Source organism: Carcharhinus amblyrhynchos, chromosome 9 (assembly GCF_965287045.1).
Source record: "Carcharhinus amblyrhynchos chromosome 9, sCarAmb.v2.hapA, whole genome shotgun sequence".
Lineage (NCBI taxonomy): Eukaryota > Metazoa > Chordata > Chondrichthyes > Carcharhiniformes > Carcharhinidae > Carcharhinus > Carcharhinus amblyrhynchos.
The window spans coordinates 21,063,215-21,088,248 of record NC_137332.1 but is presented as its reverse complement, the minus strand read 5'-3'; the positions used below and the strand labels follow the sequence as shown (position 1 = coordinate 21,088,248).

Sequence of the window (25,034 nt, the reverse complement as noted above, 5' to 3'; positions counted from 1 at the left end):
ATAGGACAAGCACATTGTTCTGCCAAAAATACAGGGTTGGCATCCAAACTCATTAAATATGGACTGTCAGTGCATTATATAATCACAGAAATTACTGCACAGAAGGAGGTCATTCAGTAATTCTGTATCAGGTTATGAACCTGATTCTCCATTCCCCCAGCTTGTGGAAATTATCCTTCATTACTTATATCCTCAGCACATTGCAAATTTTTGGACATTTCCATTAGATTTCCCCTTAACCCCTGATCCATTCAAACAACGCAGCACAATGTTCTAAACCACTCAGTAAAGCTGAGTCCTTCTCATCCCCGTGTTATTTAATAAATCAAATGTTGCTTTGTCAAAGGGTCATCTGGACTCGGAACATCAGCTCTTTTCTCCCCTTACAGATGCTGCCAGACCTGCTGAGATTTTCCACATTTTCCCTTTTGGTTTTAGATCCCAGCATCCGCAGTATTTTGCTTTTAATCAAATGTTGCTTCTTCCCCTCGTTCTGATAATCTCTCTATAATTAGTTATCCACCACTCTTGCTATAATTTAACCAGAATCTTGTCAAGATTCCTTGTCAGATACTTGCTTTTGGATGCAACTATACTATTTTCAGCAGTCAGGATCCCATCTGCCATTTTTGTGGATATTTACAAGAAAGGTTTACAAAGACATTCAGAAGGGGATTTTCCTTCTAAAGACCAGTGTATCTGTACTCTTAGATTTCTCAGTTTTCTTATTCTATTGAGAATATGGTCATTCAACATGTTTCCAATCTTACTGATGACTGTGATGAATCTGTTCACTTAATTGTGTCAAGGTACTCTGTCTTAAAATGGCGTTAACAAATATTAAATGTATTATAAAATTAAGCAGGCTATTCATTACTGATTATGATAAATAAATGTACTTTGCTGCTCTAAAGTACACTGATCTAATGTGACAATAATGGACATACAGTGTATAAGCGAAAAACTCAAAGGGTCAGTTCCTTCTGACATTGAAAAATGGTTGTACTTCACACGACCAATTATCAACATCCTGGCTAGATTTCTTGCTAAACGAGGATATAATGATGGCAGTTTCCATCTTGCAAGATGATGGCAAGGCTCAAGGCCCCAGTTTGGCATGGCAGGCAGTCTTTGCTGCAGAGGACAATAGTGGGCTGAGAAAGTGTCTCTGTTTTCTACAGGCCCCCTTCTCAGCTTCTAAACTATTCTGCTCACTTCATCCAATGCCTCGCCAAACTATCAGTCCCCAAAGGTCACAGTCATCAGCCACTATCTCCCAGTTGTCAGTGCTGATGTCCGCCATCTACTGATCTCGCTTGATTGGCAACCTGGGATGCCAGGGTTGTGTGCATAGAACTGACTAATGATTATTGTTCATATGGTCAAGTTCATAATGTGTGTAAGACAGCAATGATTGACATGGAACTTGATAGTGTCATACCAGTACCAAAATAACAATGCTGTGAATTTTAACAACTACATATACTTTTAAAAAGCTACATTTTAAAAAGACTGAAAAAGATTCTGAGGACATTTTATAATTACTGTTTTTCTTTATCTAGGTGGATTGGATGGAATGTTTTATCTCTTGAGAGGACAAAGAAACCTTAGATTGTGACTCCCAGTAATTTAGGTTAGAGAATAGACTTCTTTTCATTCAGGTAAGCTGCCTTCCTGAACCACTGCAACCCATGTGGCAAAGGTACACCTACAGTGTGGTTGGGGAAGGAGTCCCAATTTTTTGACCCAGCGGCAGTGAATGAACAACAATATATTGGGATAGGGCCTGAGTGGGATTATAGTGAGTGCAGGCTCAATGGGCTGAATGGCCTCCCTTTGCACTGGAGGATTCTCTGATACTATAATTCTATGATATCGCTGGTGCCCTGGTCGATGTTGGTTGGTGCATCCTGTTTCATTCCTTTCAGACGTTTTAGTGGTTTGAGGTCACATGATATGGGGGCCATCATTGCTCCCTGCTACTGTGAGAGCACAAATTCAAATTGATATTCAGACTTTCAAATTTATTCCATCAGAGAGAGAGACAGTCCTACAAAAAACAAAATCAGATCATTGCAGTTAGTTAAGCAGCCAAGTAGTTTGCCTATCATATCTTGAAAGAGAAATAAGGACACTCTCTCCTGAACCTGTTCCACCTTCACGTTCACCTGAGAAATCCATTTGCGGACAGATCAACAACAAGAACTTACGCAAACACTGAGAGAATTTGCTGCTTTTTCAAGACCTTCATTCCAACCAATGTATCAACTCATCTAAGAAACATCAAGCCTGCACCAAAATAGAGACGTTTTATAATTACTACTTTTCTTTATCTATATCTAATTTTGTGTATGTCTGTGTTAGTGTAAGTAAGTCGAGTGAGTGAGATATCGGCCGGGATTTTACTAGCTCGGCCTGCCCATCGATGGGCAGAACCAACCAGTAAAATTGCATGGGAGCCAAGAAATCAGGATCACGCTCAATTTCTCAGCACTTGTGATCTTATGGAGCCAGGTTTCCAGTGAGGTTAGTATTATAATGTTAATTTACATGGCATGAGCAAGCCCGGAACTCAACCTTCTGGGGTCACTTGCCTTTCTGGCCTTGCCAGGAGAGGTTCTCTTTGGCAAGGAATACACCTGTGCCTCATGAACGAGGAACAGTAGTGTTTTCCTCACTAGCCAAACCAGAGGCCATTGAAGCCTTTAGGGTAGGCTGAGGGCAAAGATGGGTGCCCCTTGGGCAGTATCATTCTGGCAGTGCCAACCTACATTTTGCAACACCCATCAAGTAGTGTCGGGGGTGGAACCTATGAGGCAGGGTTTATAAACGGTGCAGCCTCATAGGTGGGCTGGGGTGTGAAGGGGCAGCCCCATCAGGGAGGGAGGGGGGCCACTGCCAATCTGCAGGCAATCAATATGAGGGGGGACGGTGAGGGGGGACCTGCTCTGCATTGCGATCATTGTGGGAGGTGCAATTGGTCTGGGCGATGGTGGGAAGAGGTGGTGGGGTGCTGGGGGCTGCATTTCAGGTGGTGTATGGCTTGTGATCAGTCGTGAGCCCTGGGGGGATGGTTTGTTCAGACTGCTTATAGCAGTAGAGTGCTGGCACCTCTCTGTCTGTTAGACCTCTGCTGCTGCTATTACGCATGGTCAGAATCAAAGATCTGCGCACGCTCAATAGATCCCTCTGCAGGCTGGCTGGTGAATTAAGCCCAGCCTGCTGCTTGTAGCAGCTAGAAATAGTCTAAACCATTTCTTCATGCACTATGTGCACAAGATTGGGTGTGAAAACTCACCAAAAACAGTCCTTCAATTCCCCCATTTTCCCGCTAGCTGGGCATCTAAAGTTATTCTTGTAAAATTTGGCCCACCATGTTTTTGTTACCTTCCAGGGAATGTTTCTGAGAAAGAAAATAACCTTAGTCGCTTTTAAATACACAAAATCTGGCTGCTAGGTTATTCAAATTGAATCATTCACTCGGAGGATAAGAAAATACAAACACCCACTTACAAATTTACTTATCATGGACAAATGAAAGGGGAGGTATGGTAGGCTGAACTGTGATGTCAATGTTGACATCGCTTCATTACAAGAGACTAGGCTTGGTGAGAGCAGATCACTGAACGAAAAACAGTACATTTTTGAGTTTGATTTGATTTGATTTATTATTGTCACGTGTATTGGTATTCAGTATTGCTTCTTGTGCACTGTACGGACAAAGCTTACCGCTTATAGAATTTGTAGAGGAGAAGGAAAGGAGAGGGTGCTCTGGTTCCCCTCCACATTCTCAAAGACGTGCTGGCTAGGTGCATTGACCCAAACAGGCACTGGACTTTGGCAACTAGGGGAATTTCACAGTAACTTCATTGCAGTGTTAATGTAAGCCTTATTTGTGACTAATAAATAAACTTTAAACTTTACATCCGGACAGGATGCTTACCATGGTGCATCTGTAAAAACTGATAAAATTCATAGCAGACATGCCAAATTTCCTTAGCTCCTTGAGAAAGTATAGGCATTGGTGGGCTTTCTTAACAATAGCATTGGCATGGAGAGACCAAGACAGGTTCTTCGTTATCTGGACATCTAGAAAATTGAAGCTCTCATCCTTTTCCACTTCACCTGGCAAGTGAAGATTTTTCTGGAAATGTGTGAGCAAGGTGCAGGCTTCTCTGTAAGGAACCTGATACTCTCGATGATGGAAACCCCTGCAAAAAATTCAAAATTCTGTTCTTGCCACCCGTCTCACCTCAAACAGCACCAGTTAATCTTATTAGTATCTGCGCTCCAATGCTGTGCTAAATATGGAGGCCAACATATCAGTTCTGCTATCTGCAGAGTCATTGGGTGGGATTTTACAGTCTTGGTCAGGCGAGATTGGAAATTCCCGCCTGAGGTCAATGGAGATTTCTGTTGTTGGACCATCGCCCATGCCGATCCTATGGTGGGTAAGGTGGTAGAGTTCCAGCCACTAAGCCAGAACAACATTATCAACTGGGAGATTTCAACACAACAGTGGTTGCAGATCATAAGGAACATCCTGCCTCTGGAAAGATACATGAGAATCAATAGAGACTACATGAGCTTTGCTGTTACCAAGGATTTTGTGTACCTTACTCCTCCTTCAACATAAACTGCACCACAAGGATGCCATGGATATGTCCAAGTTCAGGGCACTGACACCAGCTGGATCCCATCCATTTTCAGATGTGACATTCTGAGCAACATTCTCAAAATACAGTTACCAGTGTTAACTACGATGCAGATCACTCTCTACTCTGCACCAGATTTATACGCAGCCCTTGAAATTGAAAGCAGAAATTTTGCCCTTGCATCAATGCCAGCAATACTGCCCACCCAAAGAAACCCAACATTTCCTCAACTCAATTGATCAGGCATGTCCCCCGCTCAGAAGTGAAATGGAACGCTCTTCAAGACACCATCTATATTTCTGAACTCTCTCACGGCTGCAAAGGTTTGATTTGACTATCAGCATTAGGAAGACAAATGCCATGGTCCAAGATGGTCCACGAAGATGTGACATGTTATAGAAAGTGGAAGAGAGTGAAAGGGTTGGCCTATCCGCCAAGAAAAAAAAGAGCAGATTTATTAAACCTATTGGAAGCAAGACTAATGAATGCATAAATGTTGTAAAATGCAAAATTACACTAGACCCAAAAAGAACCAAGAGTTGAAAGGTCACAACTGGAAACATTGGGTTGAATTCTCCCATCTGGGTCGAGGTCCCATGGCAGGGTAGGGCTGGGGAGTGCTTCCTGCTGCAGAGGTTAGTCAAATCAGGTTAGAGAGGATGTCGGGGAGGAAGAGGGGGTGGCCAGAGAGGCTAGTAGGTTAATTGGGTGGTGGGCCGTAGTCAGATCACATTGGAAGAGTCGGAGGAGTCAACATGAGTACTCAGGGTGGTGTCTGTCAGTTGTACAATTACCCAGGAGTTCAACTAGAATTTTTCTGTTGAAGGAGACCATTTGGTCCACTGTGTCTGTGCTGGCTTTCTGAAAGAGCATTCTATCCCGTCCCACTCCCCTGCCTTAACCCTTGGTTATCCCTGGAACGACGCACATTCCATTTTTTTTCAGATAGGAATCCAGTTCCCTTTTGATTATCTCACTCGAACCAGTCTCTCAGGAAGTTTGTTCCGTACTCCAACTACGCTCTGGGTTAAAAAATGGTTTTCCTCACATCATTTGCACTCCTTTGCTAAAAGCATAAATAGGAGAAAATTGTCTCTATGTACTGCCTGACAACTATAAGTTGTTAGTTTCCAGTTGAAACAGTCTAGTTGTCTTGCTCAGTTGTAAGTGATTCGCATTAATTAGTCGTCTCCCTTCATTACAATGTTTTTCTTTCAAAGTTCTCCTGTCTTTTCCTTTCAAACTGGTCCACATTCAATTTGTTCATTCAGAAGATCTTAATACAAGGTACAATTCTGCAACATGGCTCGAGTAATTATAGCTTGTGCACATTTGAATATGGCCTGTTCGTAAGACGTTGCAGCAACGCAGTTAAGGAAACAACACAAAACTGTGATCATTAGAGGAAAGGATGACACTTCTCAGAAAGAGCAATGTTACCAGTGTAGCCAGTGAAAAACAACCAATTTTTGGTCGTTACACCTATTCCTGACTTTTGTTGGATGAAATGCGGACAAATGACAAATAATGAAACCTCTTTTTGCATTCTGGCTCCAATGATGCAAATTTTCTTCCTTTCAATATAAAAACAAAACAGAATGTAACACGTTGAAAGAAATCATGGCAAGTCCATTTAGAAATTTTAGTTTCATAGCATCATACTCTCTTTTCTCTTTTTTTGACTACCTCCAGTTATAATCATAAATAAATGGCAACCAATTTCCAAACATCATTTATCACCAACCTGCATACAATGCTCAGCATCTCATAATCCTTTGTCCTTGTCTGTCAGCACTCCCACGCAAAGAAATTTCAGCACTTCAGTTGCAGAATTCTTTTCAGTAGCGGTTTTGTACATGTGTTAACCAATGGTGTACTGTATATTTTTACTGCCTTTCAAAGTCGAGATGCATTTTTGTTAATATGCAAACATGCACAATGAAATATTGCAGCAAAGATCTTTGCAAAACCTTCCATCAATGATGAAGGGAAGAATTAAACCAAATGAGTTACATGTTAAAGACAGGTGAGTTCATTGGTATGGACACTATTTTAATTCTTTGTTTTCCATCTTCCCCTTGGCAATAATACTCAAGATGAAACCTTAGGGATGTTTCTCCTTTCACGATGTACTGTTAGTGTGATATCAGTAAAAATTTGACTATTTGCATTATACTTTCATCTCTGGTACCTGATCAGAATTTACCTCTCTCAGTGATTGCATTGTCATGTGTGATATAAGGATGGCCTGAAAGTCCCAATGGATTAAAGCCTACAGCACAAAACAGCCCACATTTTGTCATTGTCTGCAGAAGTGTCATACAGACTCAAAATGTTAATCCTGTTAACAGATGCCGCTGAGTCTTTCCAACATTTTCTGTTTTAATTTCACATTTTGTCATCACTTGGTAATCCTATTCAGAAATGGTGCGAGATATGAAGAATGTGCTGACACTGGAACAGCTGGGGACATGGCCTACTGAGATTGAATGAGGAATCAGTGGACTATATTTTGTCTGGTCAATAATTTTAACAAGAAAAACTGTTGCAATACTGATGGGATGTATTAACAGGTCATTTTGCCATGTTCCAGATTGTTTGGCGTATTACTTTGAAATTCAGGTCAATGAGTGAACATATCACTATGGTGTCAATGGGAGAAGTTTTTGAGGCCTCGCATTTGCTGGGAATGTGGTGTTCATTATTGTGGCACAATGGTTAGCACTGCTGCCTCAAAATGCCAGGGACCTGGGTTCGATTCCTAGTTTTGGTCACTGACTGTGTGGTGTCTGCACATTCTCCCTGTATCTGTGTGGGTTTCATCCAGGTGCTCTGGTCTCCTCCCACAATCCAAAAATGAGCAAGTTAGGTGGATTCGCCATGCTATATTCTTCCTCAGTGTACCCGAACAGACGCCGGAGTGTGGCGGCTAGAGGATTTTCACAGTAACTTCATTGCAGTGTTAATGTATGCCTACTTATGACACGAATAAATAAACTTTAAACATCTCAGTGGCGCATCAAACAAAATAAGTGGTCATGGTCTTAGCAACTTAGACCTCGTTGTTGGAATTCTGGTTAAGGTAGTTTTCAATGTCAGCCCACTGCTTCTTTTGCTGTTGGACAAGACTCTGCAATGCTTTTGCATGGGTAATGCATCCGAAGAGTTCCATTTGGCTTTCATTTGATATAAGAGTCCTCTCTTGTTCCTCTGGACTCATTCAATATTTCTTTGTTAATTCTTTCCTTCGCGCAACTTACTCTTAGAATACTTTTCTAACAACAAGAAAAAAAGTTTGTTATACATGAAAAAATTGGATTATGATACAATACACTTTTTATACCACCCTTAATTTAATAATTGCACATAAATTTTAGGATTAACATGGGTTACAAAATACACCTTAATCCACAATGGTCTCATTAACAGAAAGTCCCTTCAGTGCACACAAGATGACTGTGGGCAAATACACTGTCCACTCTGAACCCCAAGTGAATGTTTGTGAATGTCTCCTCACAATCTCCCAAAATGATCGTCATGCGAGAGGTTCCAAACTCCACTCCCAAAAGATGCTTTAAAATTTTCTCTCATAGTTATGCTTTCTCTTAGCAGTTTGCATTCCAAAATCCAGACCAGGTTTTCCAAATGACAATTTTAAACTAAGCTTCCACTTCACTTTTAACAGTGAATCCAGTCCAGGATTTTACACGAACACTTTTCGGGTTTCTTTGTCTTGACTGCAATGCAAACTGTTCATAATTACTTTAACCCTCGACTGCCAGACTATTAAAGTGGCATCAGATGTTTGATTTACCTTTGACAGCTGTCCCACTTTCCATCTGGTTGTCTCTTTAACTCAGAAATCCTTGTTTACTATTCCTTGAATTCTTCTGAATATCACCTTGATCACTGTTCACTTAACTCTAGTCATCTTAAACATTCATTCTATCCCAATTCCCTGGTTATCTGCACTTTTTTTTGCAAAGCCTGCCTCTTTGCAGCTCCGTTCTCACAGAGATGAGAGATGTTCACTCCCAGAGGTCCTGTCTCCAACTGTCAACAAATTCAGCTGAAACTAAAACTTAAAATTTTTTAAATCCTAATAAGGCCTCCAATCGCTAAGCAGCCTCTGATAGTTCTATTTATTTTTCAGGCCGTAACTCTCTCTAAGTACAATAGAGTCACAGCTGGAATTGAAGCCAACCCCTACACACCAAACATCTTTGTTCAGCATGAGTCTAACTATGGGTTTTACCATCCAGGCAAAAAACATTAAATTAAACCCATTTAAAATTATACTTTATTCCTCATGTTTACCAATACATACATAAATTCCTTAAAATTACCTTTGTTTCCCTAACGCTGGGCCTTTGTCAGACCGAAGAACTCAGCTGGCACAATCTTTGTCCCCAACCCACCACTCCACAGCTGCAGCAATGTACTTTTCCTCTGACCTACCAACAAGTCGAGTCATATGACATTGTGGTGACTTGGAATCAATGACACTGCGAAATGTGTCTGGCAGATGCTCACAGGATAGGTAAATGTGGACAGGAGGGAGATCATCTGTAGACACCAGGTTTCCTTTCGGGGCTTGGAGAGGCATTCCCGGTGCTTTGTCTCATTAAATAATCATTAAAATAAATTCCTTCTCTTTTCAAACCTCTTCTGGACTTTCTGCTCCTTCATGCCACATTTCAACATACAGTTAAAATATGGTGGATGTTGGACAAGTGTTTGTCTGCTTAATGAAGTTGGCAAGAGACCTCATCAAATCTGGAGGTCATATCTTTGCTGGAAGTTTCTATAAACAGTTCAAAACTTCTGCTAATTGAAGCTTACATCTTAATTTTCAGATTTATTTGAGTGAGGGATGCTGAGGACTTATTAGGGTGAAATACTTGCTGGGAAATATGGAGACATGCATCTCAATAAGGTCCACCACAATCAGGATATTGAATAAGATGATCGGCCATGATCAAAATGAATGGTGGGGCAGGCTCGAAGGGCTGAATGGCCTCCTCCTGCTTCTAGTTTCTATGTTAATTGGAATTTATCCACAGAGTTAATTAGCATGTTTTGTGGAAATAGCATCTTGTGAGAATCTGGAACGTCAATTCTTCCACAACACCCCTAAACGTTCCAATATAGAAGACGAACAGCAGGCTCAAGGGAACGGTACCATCTCCAGGTCACAAACCATCTTGATCGGACATATTTTGCCATTGTTTAGTTGGTCATTAGGTCAAAGTCACTGTAACAGCACTGTGAGATTACTTTCAGTACACTGAGTGCTGCAATCCAAGAAGGTATTTCACCTGTATCGTCTCAAGGGCACGGAGTGATGTGTAATAAATACTCACCTTGCCAGTAAAGACCCTACTCTATGAATTACTAATTTTAAATAAATGCAAGACTTTTAGAATGAATCAGCTAAGCTTTCTCCTTGCTTAATATTCAACCCTCAATTTCAGTGAAGTTTTGGGAACTAAACACTACACATATAATAACTGAGTCATTGGAACCCCATCGAGTCTGATGTGTCTTTTCTAGACTTAAAGATTAGCAGCCAGAACTGCAATATTTATTGCATGGAATTTACTTAATGTGAAGTTATGTCTCTTGAAACAACCAAGAAAACAATATATTAGCAGCCTTTGCATCTTGGTAGACAATCAGATAATGGCAGGTTGTTACTCCTTCAGGCTATTTTTATATAACAGTGACTGAAATGACACATCTCTCTGACAAGATGTTACATTCTTTAGCTTTTTAAACGTGCTAAACATTAAAGAGAATGTTTATCATTAAGCTCATTGTTGGACCACAAATCTGTTTCCTTCAAGCCAAATGCATGTTTCTGGTCCACTATTCTACACTGAGTGCCGGCCAGGTTTTAGAACCTCCTGTTGTGTGACACCTGATTTCAGAGTAATACAAGTCGAAACAGTTCAGTTTGAAATGTGCCAGAACCTTGATGTTCCACATGTCTATGTGGCATGCTGGATAGCAGACAGATTCACTACTTTGACTGTTGAATTACCTCTATAAAACCATACGGCGGCACATTGGCACACTGGTTAACACTGCTGCCTCATAGTGCCAGGAATTCAAAGTTCGATTCCAGCTGTCTGTTTGGAGTCTGCACGTTCTCCCCATGCCTGCGTGGATTTCCTCCCATAGTTCGAAAGACGTGAATTGGCCATGTTAAATTCTCCCTCGGCGTACCCAAACAGGCACTGGAGTGTGGCGAGTAGGAGATTTTCACCGTAACTTTATTGCAGTGTTAATGTAAGCCTACTTGTGACACTAATAAATAAATTTAGAAGAATCTGCCCCACTTATCCTCCTTGAAATCAAAATTCAGCTTGTTCCTTTCCCTATATGATCTTCCAAAACATCTGGTATGAAAGCTGTGACAATTTGAGAGAAGCAGTGTTAGAGTGGCTGATAACTGAGAGCTCCATAAACAGTTTATATACACAGTTAAGACCTGTATTTTGTTTTAACAAAGTCCTACATATCAAACAAGTCAACACACAGGGCATATTTATTCCAGGCAAAACAAGCATGGTGAGCAGATTGCATATCAGTAATTTGACTGAATCAGCCAACAGTGAGGTTGTAAATCAATTTCTATATCAATTACACTGACGTACATATTTGATTACAATGTTGTGTCCGACTTGGTTGTACTTACCACAGAGAAAATTGCAGTTCTGATTCCATTGTGAATTAACTCAACTTCTATGGCTAATGGCGCTGTTGTACCCGTGTCAGTTCCATGCATTTGATGAGTTCCTGGCAAACAGCGTTGTTTGTAACACTGGAGGGAAGAAGATGGAGCTCTGCAAATCTTGTATGTTGGCCTGCAGTTTCCCTCACGCTGCTAGTCTCATTATGTAAAATGGAACTACTGGTTACGGAGAAATCCAGAACAGAATCATAGAACTCATACAGTGCAGGAGGAGGCCATTTGGCCAATCAAACTTACACCGACAACCCAGACCCTATCCCTCTGGACCCTATCCAGACACACAACAGCATAGAGTCGCTGAGCAGAGACTGATAGCCAAGTCCTGAACACATGAGGACGGTCTTAACAGGGATCTCGGGCTCATGTCACACTATCTGTAACCCCCATGACTTGCCTGGGTTTGCTAAACCTCACTTACTGTACTGTCTGGAGACAATACACATCTCTTTAACCTGGGCTTAATGCTCCTTCCGCTCACATTGTTGGCCTCTTTAAGACTTGAATAGCAGGTTAGGTGTAAAGACTCGCATTCTAATCAGTAATCTGTAAACTGTCTGTGCTTTATATGCTCTGTCTGAGGCCAGAACTCTCCATTCACCTGACGAAGGGGCAAACCCCGGAAGCTTGTGAGTTTACTATCAAATAAATCGGTTGGACTTAAACCTGGTGTTGTCAGACTTCTTACTGTGTTTACCCAAGTCCAACGCCGGCATCTCCACATCATGACTACTCTCCTCAAAGGAACCAGGGTTGTCTGTGAGTAGGGATCCTTTCTATTATCTTGGATTTCTGAATTTTTATTGCTGTTTTGGGATTGCATTCTCTGACTCAGTTTGTTTATCTCTGAAGCCTTGGCATTCAATGGCCTCATGTTTAACACACAGCGGGAGTGCTAAATGTGCAATGTGAACTTTACCTTGACCGGCTTCCATTCCACCTAATACTCTGTCAGCTGTATTATCATGAAATAAACACAAGTGTGTGATGCACATAAACATTTAACAAGGGGGAGAATGATGGTGCCAGGTTTGTTTCCCAAAAGGACATGCAATCTGCCAAAAAAATTTTGAATTTTGCATTTTCCCCCAGCTATCTGCTCACTCTTTAAATGTTATTATCGTCTTTTCACTCTCCTCTTCTCTCTGCAGCATTTTCTAAATTTTTTGATGGGAAGTGAGTGTCGATAGCAAGGCCAGCATTTGTTGCCCAAAGAAATCCCTAATTGCCCTTGAACTGAGTGGCTTGCTAGGCCATTTCAGAGGGCAGTTAAGAATCAACCACATTGCTATGGTTCTGGGGTCACATGTAGGCCAGAGGGGTAAAGATGGCAGATTTCCTTCCTGACCTGTTTTTGCCTACAAAAACCGAGCCTGATCTGCCCTTAAAAGCCCACTCCAGATGTTTTTTTTTAAAACAATTGATGATAGTCTTGTTGTTACCATTGGTAATGGCTAGCTTTCAATTCCAGATTTTATTAATTGAATTTAAATTCCACTGACTGTCAGGGTGGGATTAGAACCCATTTCCCCAGAACATTAACTTGGGTCTCTGGGTTACTAGCCCAGTGACATTACCGCTACACCACCATCTCCCCAAAAATGCTTTTGGATCCTTCGTATAAATGGTAAGCAGCAAAAGTATTCCCAACCCTCCTGGTCCTTCTAGATGGTACATACTACTGTGGTGTTGCCAAAGAAGATTTGGCAAATAGATGCGGTGCATCCAGTAGTTGATGCACACTGTAGCCATAATGTACTAGTGCTGTAGTGAGAAAGAGCAGGAATTTACACGCAACCTGCCGCATGCTTCAAGGCAGCAGAGGCAGAATATCCCATTGCCAGCCAATGCTCGACAGTGGGATATTTTGCCTGCCCAGGGTTTGCCATTGAATGCACCCCTCACTGCCGGGAAATCCACGGTGAGGATGCATCGTCATTGCGACTGGAAGATCCCGTCGTGAACAACTGGAAAGTTCCAGCTCAAACGTTTCCCCAGTGGATGGGACCCCAATCAAGCGGACTGCTTCATCCTGGATAGTGGTGAGAAAAGCAAATGTGTTCTGGAGAGCTGCAAAAGAACTCATTTGTTTAGCATGTATTTTAGATCATTAAATACTTTTCAGCATTTTCCAGCTGTCTGATACAGCAGAGAGAGCATTCTCAATCAATAGCACTTCCTACCACCAGGCTGCTACTACAGCTCTTCATGGCAACTTGCTTGAACATCTTATTCTTCCTGTCTCTTATTTGGAATGATGTGGAGAAGCCAGCATTTGACTGGGGTACACACAGTAAGAAGTCTCATAACACCAGGTTAAAGTCCAACAGGTTTATTTGGTAGCACAAGCCACGAGCTTTCAGAGCGCCGCTCTTTCATCAGGTGAGTGGGAGTTCTGTTTACGAACAGGGCATTTAAAGACACAAACTCAATTTACAAAATAATGGTTGGAATGTGAGTCTTTATAGGTCATCAAGTTTTGAAGGTAGACAATGTGAGTGGAGAAAGGGTTAAGCACAGGTTAAAGAGATGTGTATTGTCTCCAGCCAGGACAATTAGTGAGATTTTGCAAGCCCAGACAAATTGTGGGAATTACAGATAGTGTGACATGAATCCAAGATCCTGGTTGAGGCCGTCCTCATGTGTGCAGAATTTGACTATCAATCTCTGCTCAGCGACTCTGCGTTGTTGTGTGTTGTGAAGGCTGCCTTGGAGAACGCTTACCCGAAGATCAGAGGCCTAATGCCTGTGACTGCTGAAGTGTTCCCCAACAGGAAGAGAACACTCTTACCTGGTCATTGTCAAGTGGTGTTCATTCACACATTGTCGTAGGTCTGCATGGTCTCCCCAATGTACCATACCTCAGGACATCCTACACTGCAGCGTATCAGGTAGACAACGTTGGCCGAGTTGCAAGTGTATGTACCGTGTACCTGGTGGATGGTGTTCTCACATGGGATGATGGCATCCATGTTGATGGTCTTGCAGAGTCTTGCAGAGGTTGCTGTGGCAGGGATATGCGGTGTCATGGTCACTGTTCTCCTGAAGGCTGGGTAGTTTGCTGTGGACAATGGTCTGTTTGAGGTTGTGCGATTGTTTGAAGGCAAGAAATGGGAATGGGGGGGTGGTCTTGACGAGATATCTTATTTGGAATGCAGGACATATACTCCCATTACTATAAAAGTTTAAAGTTTATTTATTAGTGTCACAAGTAGACTTACATTAACACTGCAATGAAGATACTGTGAAAATTCTCCAGTCACCACACTCTGGCGCCTGTTCAGGTACACTGAGGGAGAATTTAGCATTGCCAATACACGTAACCAGCGTGCCCTTCCGACTGTGGAAACCAGAGCACCTGGAGGAAACCCACGTTAGAACGTGAAGACTCAGCGCAGACAGTGACCCAAGCTAGGAATTGAACCCGGCTCCCAGGCAATGTGTATCAGCAGTGTTGACCACTGTGTCACCCTTGTATGTAACTGAACAATGGTCAGGAACTGCCTTACTGCCATGTTCTTTCCTGTCTTGCATGGTATGATTCTTTAAACCTTTGCAGGATTAGATAATTCTCCAGCAGCAAAGGGATTTTGCCAGTCCATCAGTACAAATTGCCCATCCCTGGCCATTTTCAGGCATTAGAGCTGTCCCAGAATATCCAAGGTGCTGGATAATCGACCAAGGTCAATAGTGCACACATGGAGGGGAGGGGGGGAATGAAAGTGTCAGACCACTTTAAAGAGTCTGATGACTTTGAAGACTGGGGTGGTGGGGAGCATAGTGGTACTGCCCTTGAACAGGGTAACATAGGGACCCAAGTCAATGCTTCAGGGCATGAGTTCAAATCCCATTAGAGCAAGTGGTGAACTTTATATTCAATTAATAAAATCCAGAATTCTTTTTTAAACAGCGATTTTTGTAAAAAATAAATGCCACTTTGCAATAGCCTAGCAAGCCACTTAGTTCAAGGGCAATTGTGATGGGCAACAAATTTGAGCCTTTCCAGTGACGCCCACATCCCATGAGACGATAAAAAAAAGTAAAGTGGAAACACATTTGTGTGGTTCCCACGGGGAAAAATGTGCAGCTGTATTAGGTTTACCAGACAAAGTGGGCAGGGTTTTCCTGCCATGCACAATCCAAGACTGGAAATTCCTGCCTGAGCTCATCGCTCCTTCACATGGTCCGCTGAACTTTCTGTCTCGTCTGCTATGGTCCCCACAGTGGGCAAGAAGGGAAATTTTCAGCCTTATACCCCACAGATATCCAAGCTTTGATTATTTCTTTTCTCATCAACTTACACTTCCAAACTGCTTGGAAATACTACGTACACACCCTCTTAATATCACAGAATTGTTACAGTGCAGGAGGAGGCCATTTGGCCCATCAGATGTAGTCTCTGTGCACAATCGCTTACCGCGTTCAGCAGTTAATTGAAAGGCATTCACCTTTCTCCCCTTTCATGCTTTGTTTCACACTGTGTGAAATTCTGGCCTTCAGTCCCTATACAAAAAAAAGTGCCAAACACATTCAGCACTCATGTTAACAAGTCAGTTCCCACTTTGATAGTTCATCAATATCACTTCAAGTAAAATATTGACATCGACCCGTTAGGAATTTTGCATTTTCTGGGCGTCATGGTGACACAGTGGTCAGCGCTGCTGTCTCATACTGCTAAGGACCCAGGTTCGATCCCTGATTTGGTTCATTGTCTGTGTGGAATTTGCACATTCTCCCCATGTCTGTGTGGGTTTCCTCCAGGTGCACTGTTTCCTCTCATGGTCCAAAGATGTGCAGGTTCAGTGAACTGGCCATGCTAAATTGCCCCTTAGTGTCAAGGGGGCTAATAGGGTAAATGCGTGGGGTTATGGGGTTAGGGTGTGGGTGGAATTGTGGTCAGTGCAGACTTGATGGGCCAAATGGCCGCCTTCTGCACAGTAAGGGTTCTATATCTCTGTCATCTCTCTCCATAGGAAAAAATTTACCTAATACTGCTACCCTACACCTTCTCCTTGTAGGCCTGCCTGTTCCATTGTAAGTGTTGCTGCTCGTTTGAGCCGTGACTAAGTCGAAAAACCCCTTGGGGAAATGTAGTCACTATTGTTTAATTAAAAAGTTACTATTAAAAAATATTTTTCTTGGTTTACAGGGACGTGGGCGTTGCTGGCTAGGTCAGCATTTATTGCCTTGAGAAGGTGGTGGTGAGCTGCCTTCTTGAACTGCAACTAAAAGATCAACATTAATTGCTAATTATATCACTGAATAACTGACAGAGAATTTGTTTATCTTGCTAAGCATTAAAACAGCTTCTTGTTATTCTTGTCACCTCCGTCTCTGCAGCTTGTTTTAATAAATGCAGCCCATTAGCTTGGACAAATCAATCCCTATCTTTCAGTTGCTGCCCTTTCCATCTTAAAAAATCCATCATTAATTGATTGTGCTCTCACATTGTGACGTGTGACAGTCATTACATTTTGCTTCCAATTGCTCCTTTTTATTCCACACATTTTAATGGTGTTTTTTCTGGATTGGAGAGGGGTCATAGAATCATAGAAACCCTACAGTGCAGAAAGAGGCCATTTGACCCATCGAGTCTGCACCAACCACAATCCCACCCAGGCCCTACCCCACATCCTTTCATATTTACCTGCTAATCCCTCTAACCTATGCATCTCAGGTCACTAAGGGGCAATTTTAGTATGACCAATCAACCTAACCCACACATCTTTGGACTCTGGGAGGAAACCGGAGCACCCAGAGGAAACCCACGCAGACATGAGGAGAATGTGCGACCTCCCAAACACTGACCCAAACTGGGAATCAAACACAGATTCCTTGGAGCTGTGAAGCAGCAGTGCTAACCCCTGTGCTACTATGGATCCGTGGTCCTCTTTGTTACTCTGCGGTATGTTGTAGTAGAGGCGTGTTGCATACCACTCAATTCAAAAGAAGGAAGATTTGTATGATACCTTTCACGACCTCTATATATTTCCAAAACATGGTGGAATCAACGAAACACATTGTGAAACACAGTCATTGTTATAGTGTAGGAAGTGTGGCAGCCAATTTGTGTATGGCTAGCTCCCACAATCAGCAATAAAAAAATTGACCTGATAATCTGGCTAGTAAGTGGATATCTAATTAGATGCTGCACAGACGCAGTGGGAGTGCTTTAACTTCTCACGCTTGCTGAAGAACTAAGCATCAGAGAGTACACTTAGTGCCGGTAAGTGGGGACCACAGCCCCTTGCACTAAGTCACCAGGTGACTCCCCTTCTGCTTGACCCGCACAGCCCACAGCTATACAACAGCCACCAGGCCTTTTATTGACTTGGCACTTAAGATGGAACTTTGGCCCCATAGGTTAGTAGAGAGCAACTCCTGCCAGCTTGGTCTGCAGGTCGCTCATCCCAGTAGTGCCACTTGGAGTGCTTTCCGATACTAAAACACATCTCCTGAAGAGGAGGAGCCAGTCTGGAACAAGATGAGTCCGAGGCTTGCTGGGACCAGGCTGGGATAGGCCCCAGTGTGAGATGTGGGAATGCTGGTTGGCAGCACAGGGGAGGGTTGGAGAGAAACGTGTGGGCTGAAATTTTCCAGCCATTCAAGCAGGTGAGATTCTGTTATCATCTTCCCCTTGTTTCTTACCTCAGCCCATATGGACACTGTGGTGATGGGCGTGCCAAATTCTCCGTCCTTGATTGCAGCGACAGCGTGGTGTGAATAGCTGGAAAAGTCCATCCATGGCACCCAAACAGCCATCTCTCCTGCCTTGGTCATCAGGCTGTCAGCTTTTACTGGAGAGTTTGGACACTTAAAGCAGTTTACAATGGTCACAGGTGGAATCTTCCGGTCCCGCCAATGTCTACAGTGTTTTGTGTGACTCACGCATCCTGAAGCAGGGTAGAGTCGCCTTTGGCAGGACTGGAAGATCCCACAGACTGGAAGGGCCAGAAAATCCCGTCCCTGGTGTGGGCCTACTCTGTTGTGGGAAACATACACATTGGGGCAGGCAAGAGAGGGTAGACAATGGACACAGGCCTGTTAGTATAGCATAAGGCACACAAGACTCACATTTTCTGAACCATTAAAAAGACTCTTAAAATCCTATCTCTGCCCTATTATCAAGAAAAGGAGGCTTCATGTTGGAACAAAGATCACAAAGTAGCTCTTTATGCTGTTGAAGGACAGCATGGTGGCACAGTGGTTAGCACTGCTGCCTCACAGTGCCAAGGACCCGAGTTCAATTCCTGGCTTTTGGGTCATTGTGTATGTGGAGTCTGCATGTTCTCTGTGGATTTCCTCCGGGTGCTCTATTTCCCTCTTACAGTCCAAAAGATGTGCTGGTTTGACACATTGGCCATGCTAAATTCTCCCTCAGTGTATCCAAACAGGCGCTGGAGTGTGGTGACTAGGGGATTTTCACAGTAACTTCATTGCAGTGTTAATATAAGCCACTTGTAACAGTAATAAATAAACTTTAAACTTTTTAAAAAACTTTAACTTAAACTTTGTTATTAAAACGGATGAAATAATTTTTTAAAAACTTCAATAATGTAATGCATTTATGACCTCACAACATCCCAAATCGCTAATTAATTTTGAAGTGTAGTTATGGTTGCAAAGGTGAAATTATTGAATATAATCATTGAACACAAGATGGCCATTTGACCATCAGATCCATGCTGGCACTTTATAAGAGCGATTTAGCTCGTCCCTCACTCCAGCTCTTTACACTGTAAACCTGCAATTTTTAAAACAATTCAGGTGTTTATCCAATTACCTTTAGAAAGCCACAATTAAATCTGCTTCCATCATCCTTTCAGGCAGTGCCTTCTAGATCCTAACCACTGACTGGATAATATGTTGTTTTTAGTTCTTTTGCCAAGCACCCTTGACAAAGCCTCTGTATCCTTCCTACAGCACCGTGTCTAAAACTGGGCACAATGGCCTGGATCTTTACAATGACAGAAAGCTCTCCAGTGAAAATGAGAGAGGAGACTGAAAATTGCAAGTCCTGCCCCCAAACATGGCACTTGCCATGTGTGTAGAGGGTAGGAATGGACCCATTTGAGCATTTAAAAAAAAAATCATTCATGGAATGTGAACATCATTGGTTAGGCTAACATTTATTGACCATCCCAAGTTGCCCTTGAGAAGGTGGTGATGAACTGTCTTCTTGAACCACTGGTGCCCCTGACGTGTAGGTACATCCACAATTCTGTTAGGGAGGGAATTACAATATTTGACACAACAAAAGTGAAGAAATGACTTTATATTTCCAAGTCAGGATAGTGAGTGGTTTGCAGGGGAGATTCCAGGTGGTGGCATTCCCAGGTATCTGCTGCTTTGTGAGTTCCTGCAGTGCATCTTGTAGATGTTACACTCTGCTGCCATCGTTCTTTGGTGGTGGAGGCATTTGGCATAGACAGCTTCCTCCACTCATGTCTACTTTTGTCGATCTAAGTGTGTGAAACATGATGGGTGGGATTTTCCTTCCACGCTCACCCCAAGGTCAGAAAATTCCACCCAACGTCAACGGGTCTTTGCATGGTTTGTGCCCTGCCCACTATGATTCCCGTGGTGGGCAGGGCAGGAAGCTTCTGCACGATTGCCAGAATTTTACCACCTTGTCCACCCGAGCCTCATAAGATTCCACCCGAGGCCAACGAGAATGCCATTCTGCGAGTGTTGCCTGCCCAATTCTGGGGTGGCTGAGCTGATAAAATTCCAGCCGATGCAAGTTAGACCTTTTAGGAACAGGTGTAAGCTTTGAGGAATCCTTTGGGGATCTAGTTCTCCTTTTGGAGAGATAGAGTACCCCTTCAAATTTGTGTCTGGGGCACTTTTAAAGGAGGTCAAGTGCCCTTTTGGGGTTGTCAGGTGCCCTTGGGGATGTCAGATGCCCAGTTAGGTGCCCCTTGAATTTATTAAAAGTAAATATGCATGTGTGTTAAAAGTGCAGAAACTCATTACCTCTCCATCTTATTGGAACTGTCAGTAGTGTCAAGATCATAGGATTGAATCAAAGAAGCCCTGCAGTGCAGAAGGACTCATGATGTGGAGATGCTGGCATTGGACTGGGGTAAACACAGTAAGAAGTCTCACGACACCAGGTGAAAGTCCAACAGGTTTATTTGTAGCAAATGCACTAGATTTTGGAACTGGTGTTCCTTCGTCAGGTGACACAATATGGCATAAGTTTGTATGATCTTATAACCATTACAGAGAGATACAAGGAGGTCAAAGTTGAAACTAAATATCCATCAGTATGTGACTTTTTGTAAGGACAGGCAAAAAGGAAAGTGTGGTGTGAAAGCTTTGTTAGTACGAGATGGAATAGGATAGCAAGAAATGATCTTGGATTGAAAGATGTAGAATCCATATAGGCAGAGATAAGAAACAAGGGGAAGATGACACTGCTGGGAGAGGTCTAAAGGACCCCTGATAGTCGCTATACTGTAGGATGGAGAATAAATCAGGATATAATTAGTGCATGTAAGAAAAGGCAGTACATTAATCATGGGTGAATTTAATCTTCATTTGGATTGGGAAAATCAAATTGGCAGATGTAGCCATGAGGAAGGATTGATAGAATGTACTTAGTTTCCAAGGAGAATGGATCCAATCAGGGATCAGGCTATTTTGGATTTGGTAAAGTGTAATGAGGCAGGTTTAATAAACAATCTCAGAGTAAAAGATCCCTGAGAAAACAGTGACCATAACATGGTAGAATTAGCATTCAGTTTGAGAGTGAGAAACTTGGGTCAGGAACAACTGTGCAAAACTTAAATAAGATTACTCGCAAAGAAATGAGGGCAGAGTTGGCTCGAGTGGACGGAGAAAGGAGTTTAGCAGAAAAGAGAATTGGACAGTAATGGTAGGTATTTATGAAAATCGCTGATGACTCACAACAAAGGTATATCCAATTGTGAAAGAAGGATTCTAGGAGGGGAATAAAACAACTAAAAGTAACTGACATAGTTATCAATAGCATTAAACTGGAAGGAAAAGCATAGAATTTGGCAATAGTGGTAAGTCAGATATTGGGAAAGTTTTATAAACCACCAAAAGATAACCAAAAAATAAATGAAGAGGGAGAAAATAAAGTGTGAGGGTAAACTAGCAAATAATATAAAAAGAGACAGCAAGAGCTTCTTTAAATATATAGGAGGCGATTCTCCCAGCCCACTGCACTGTTAAAGATTCAAGGGGAGGCTGTTTTGCAGGCTCCCCACTGTGTGCTATGGCCTCTGTGCATCTCTGGCCGCTGGATTTCCAGTGCCATCAGTTATGTGCCAGAAATCATTGCAGAGTTTTATAAATTATTAAAATTAGAATGTGCATATAATTAGTGGACCTGGGACTGAAGTCTCCAGACCCACTATCCAGGAGGCTTCAGAGCCAGGGGACCCAACAGCTTGGCAGTGCCAACCTGGTCCCCTGGCACTGCCCATGAGCAGGGCCAATTGGATTGAATTTTGCAGCAACTGCAGATTTTCTCAGGAAGCCATTGACTGTACTCCTGTCATAAAGCCCCCTGCTGGAGAACCCTGCACCTTCATCAACTGGAAGGGCTTCAACTCATTGAACATCCAGCTGGTCTGTAATCACCGTCTCCGGTCCATGCAGATATGGACAGACCGGAACTGATTGAAAGATATAAAAGGACCAGTCCAAACATGTGAAGATGGGATGGATTGGCCATGTTAAATTGTCTCTTAGTGTCCCAAGATGTGTAGGTTAGAGGGATGAGTAGGTAAATAGGTGGGGTTACGGGGACGGGGCAAGGGGTGGTGGCCCTGTGTGTGATTCTCTGTCAGAGAGTCACTGCAGACTCGATGGGCCGAATGGCCTCCTTCTGCACTGTAATATTCTATGACACAGATCGATCTGAGTGGGTAGCTGCAGTTGAGTGCAGTGGTGCAGGACAGGCAAGCTGATTCTGAAGGCAGAGTCCAGATCTGGAAGCTGCGAATATGTTTGAAAGCTTTTTTTATTACTTGAAGATAACATGGGTGGATCTACCCATCCAGATTGAGTTGAGTTAGTTCTGCGGGTATGTGCTGTTTCTGGTGAAGACTGTTCCCGTAGAATTTGGAGTGAAGGTGTGCTGCTGTCCGATTGGATCCTAGAAGGAGAGGAGCAAAGAGAGGCTTGAAGGACTTGTGTTTGAACCTGATCACCAAAATCTGAGTGGACTCCTGAGCCAAGTTGTAAAATCTCTCTTAATTGCACCTACCATTTAATGTGCAAGTTACAGATTATAATTAATCATAATTTGTCTGTTAATTGACATTTAACTCATGTTGATTCTGGATGTAAAGGTTATTTAAGATACTATCTAGTATTTGTTTGTTTGACTCTTTTTTGTTTGACAATATTCTCTCCCTCAATGTCAGCAAAATTAAGGAGATAACCATCGACTTCAGGAAACGTGGTGGAGGACATGCCCCTGTCTACATTAATGGGGATGAAGTAGAAATGGTCAAGCGCTTCAAGGTTCTACGTGTCCAGATCACCAGCAACCTGTTCTGGTTCCTCCATGCCGACACTACAGTTAAGAAAACCCACCAACTTTCTCAGGAAGCTAAGGAAATTTGGCATGTCCATTATGACTCTCGCTACAGATGCACCATAGAAAATATCCTTTCTGCTTGTATCGCAGCTTGGTATGGTTCCTGCTCTGTCCAAGACAACAAAGAGTCATGAACGATTTCCAGCTCATTATGTAAACCAGCCTCCCATCCATTGACACGGTCTATACTTCTCACTGCCTTGGAAAAGCAGCCAGCATAATCAAGGTTCCCAGAAACACTGGACATACTCAATTCCACCTTCTTCAGTCAGGTAAAAGGTACAAAAGCCTGAGGTCATGTACCAACCGACTCAAAAACAGCTTTTTCCCCGCTGCCATCAGACTTTTGAATGGACCTACCTCATATTAAGTTGATCTTTCTGTACACCCTCGCTGTGACTGTAACACTACATTCTACACCCTCACTTATTCTTCTCTATGTACAATATGCTTTTCTATATAGCACGCAAGAAAGAGTACTTTTCACTGTATAACAATACATGTGACAATAATAAACCAAATCAAATTTTATAGTTAAAAACTCTTCTGTTTTAAATTGTGATATCTTGTGGCTTCATTCTTTTGGTAAATTCTTTAATTTCTTTGCTTCCATTTCTTTTGTTTTGTTTAAAGTTACTGGTTTCTACTAAGATCGTAACAAAATTGATGACTCTTTGCAGAAAGTTGAATCCATAGGTGGGTATGTCTGTTGACATTTTCTAAAGTTGAGGCCAACAGGACTTCATGGTTAATTCTACTGTATAGGACAAAGGATGTCTTTATCAACTGCTATGGCTTTTCTGAAGACTGAAGATTTATCCCTGGGTGATTTTTAATCAAGGTTAGAATAATAGCATGAGCAGAAAAGTTGAAGTTGGGTTTAAAAGCAGGGGCTGAGAGAAACAGACATAATTGAGGTAATAACGCAGCCCCCGGGATTGGAAGCAGAAAAGTCAATAACTGGGATTTTGGATTACTTTTATTTAAAAGAAAAGAGTTACTGGCCTTTACTGAAGTTGTAACACAGGGAACCTAAGTGATTGAATAATAAGTTTAGTTATCAGTGTCACAAGTAGGCTTACATTAGCATTGCAATGGAGTTACTGTGAAGATCCCCTAGTCGCCATACTCTGGCGTCTGTTCACGCCTGCACCGACAACAACATGACCCTGGGCTTGGGTGAGATTGTTGTCAGTGGAGGCTCGATTGACTGAATGGCCTTCTTCTGCACTGTAGGGATTCTAAGGTTCTAAGCCCCAGGCCCTATCCCTCTAACCCCACAAATTTAACTTGCTAGTCTCCCTGACACTAAGGGCTAGTCAACATAACCCTCACATCTTTGGAGTGTGCGAGGGAACAAGAGAACTGGGAGGAAACTCACACAGACACGGGGAGAATGTGCAAACTCCAGACAGACAGTGACCCGAGGCTGGAATTGAACTCAGATTGCTGGTGCTGTGAGGCAGCAGTGCTAACTGCAATGCCACAATGCCACCCAGGGCCAGCAGAGCAGTACAAAAAAGTTTGGCTCTTGCTTTTGAATTCTCCCACTACTACGGTGGCAATAGTATCCAATATTTGTCCTAGACTGAGCCCTTCACAATAATCCACATTACTTATTGCTACAATGGAACACGGCAGCATAGGGAGTTCAATTAGTAAGTTGCAGGAGAGAGCAATTTGTAAAGGACTGAGCACAGGTCAGGTGAAGGAGGTGAATGTGATGTTATCGGAGCTTTTGGTCAGCAGTCCAACTCAGCGACACATTCAGAAGCTGAGTTCAGGGCTTTGGATCTTGCTTTTGGAAATCTGAATACACTACAATTTGGGAAATCACACCAACATTCAATTCTGCCGACATTTCTTCTGATTCCTCTTTTTTTGCCTCATTAAACTTACTTCATTGAACTATTCTATGGCAATATCTCTTTTCAGGGTAAAATTGTGCAAGGGAAATCGGACTACAATAATCACAACTATTTTAATCAGGTTATTCTGCGAAACTCTCCCAAATAATTGAGTTATCAAAACCTTGACATTTACACAA

The 25,034-nt window shown here is 42.5% G+C and overlaps 1 long non-coding RNA gene across 1 annotated transcript; it reads left to right on the top strand.

The window, feature by feature from the left end:
• Positions 1-1,576: 1,576 nt before the first annotated feature.
• LOC145348315 (uncharacterized) lies at positions 1,577-22,918 on the top strand. The gene is made up of 3 exons (XR_013887927.1): positions 1,577-1,661; positions 20,411-20,525; positions 22,812-22,918. It is a non-coding gene; the product is annotated as an uncharacterized LOC145348315 (long non-coding RNA).
• Positions 22,919-25,034: the final 2,116 nt, after the last annotated feature.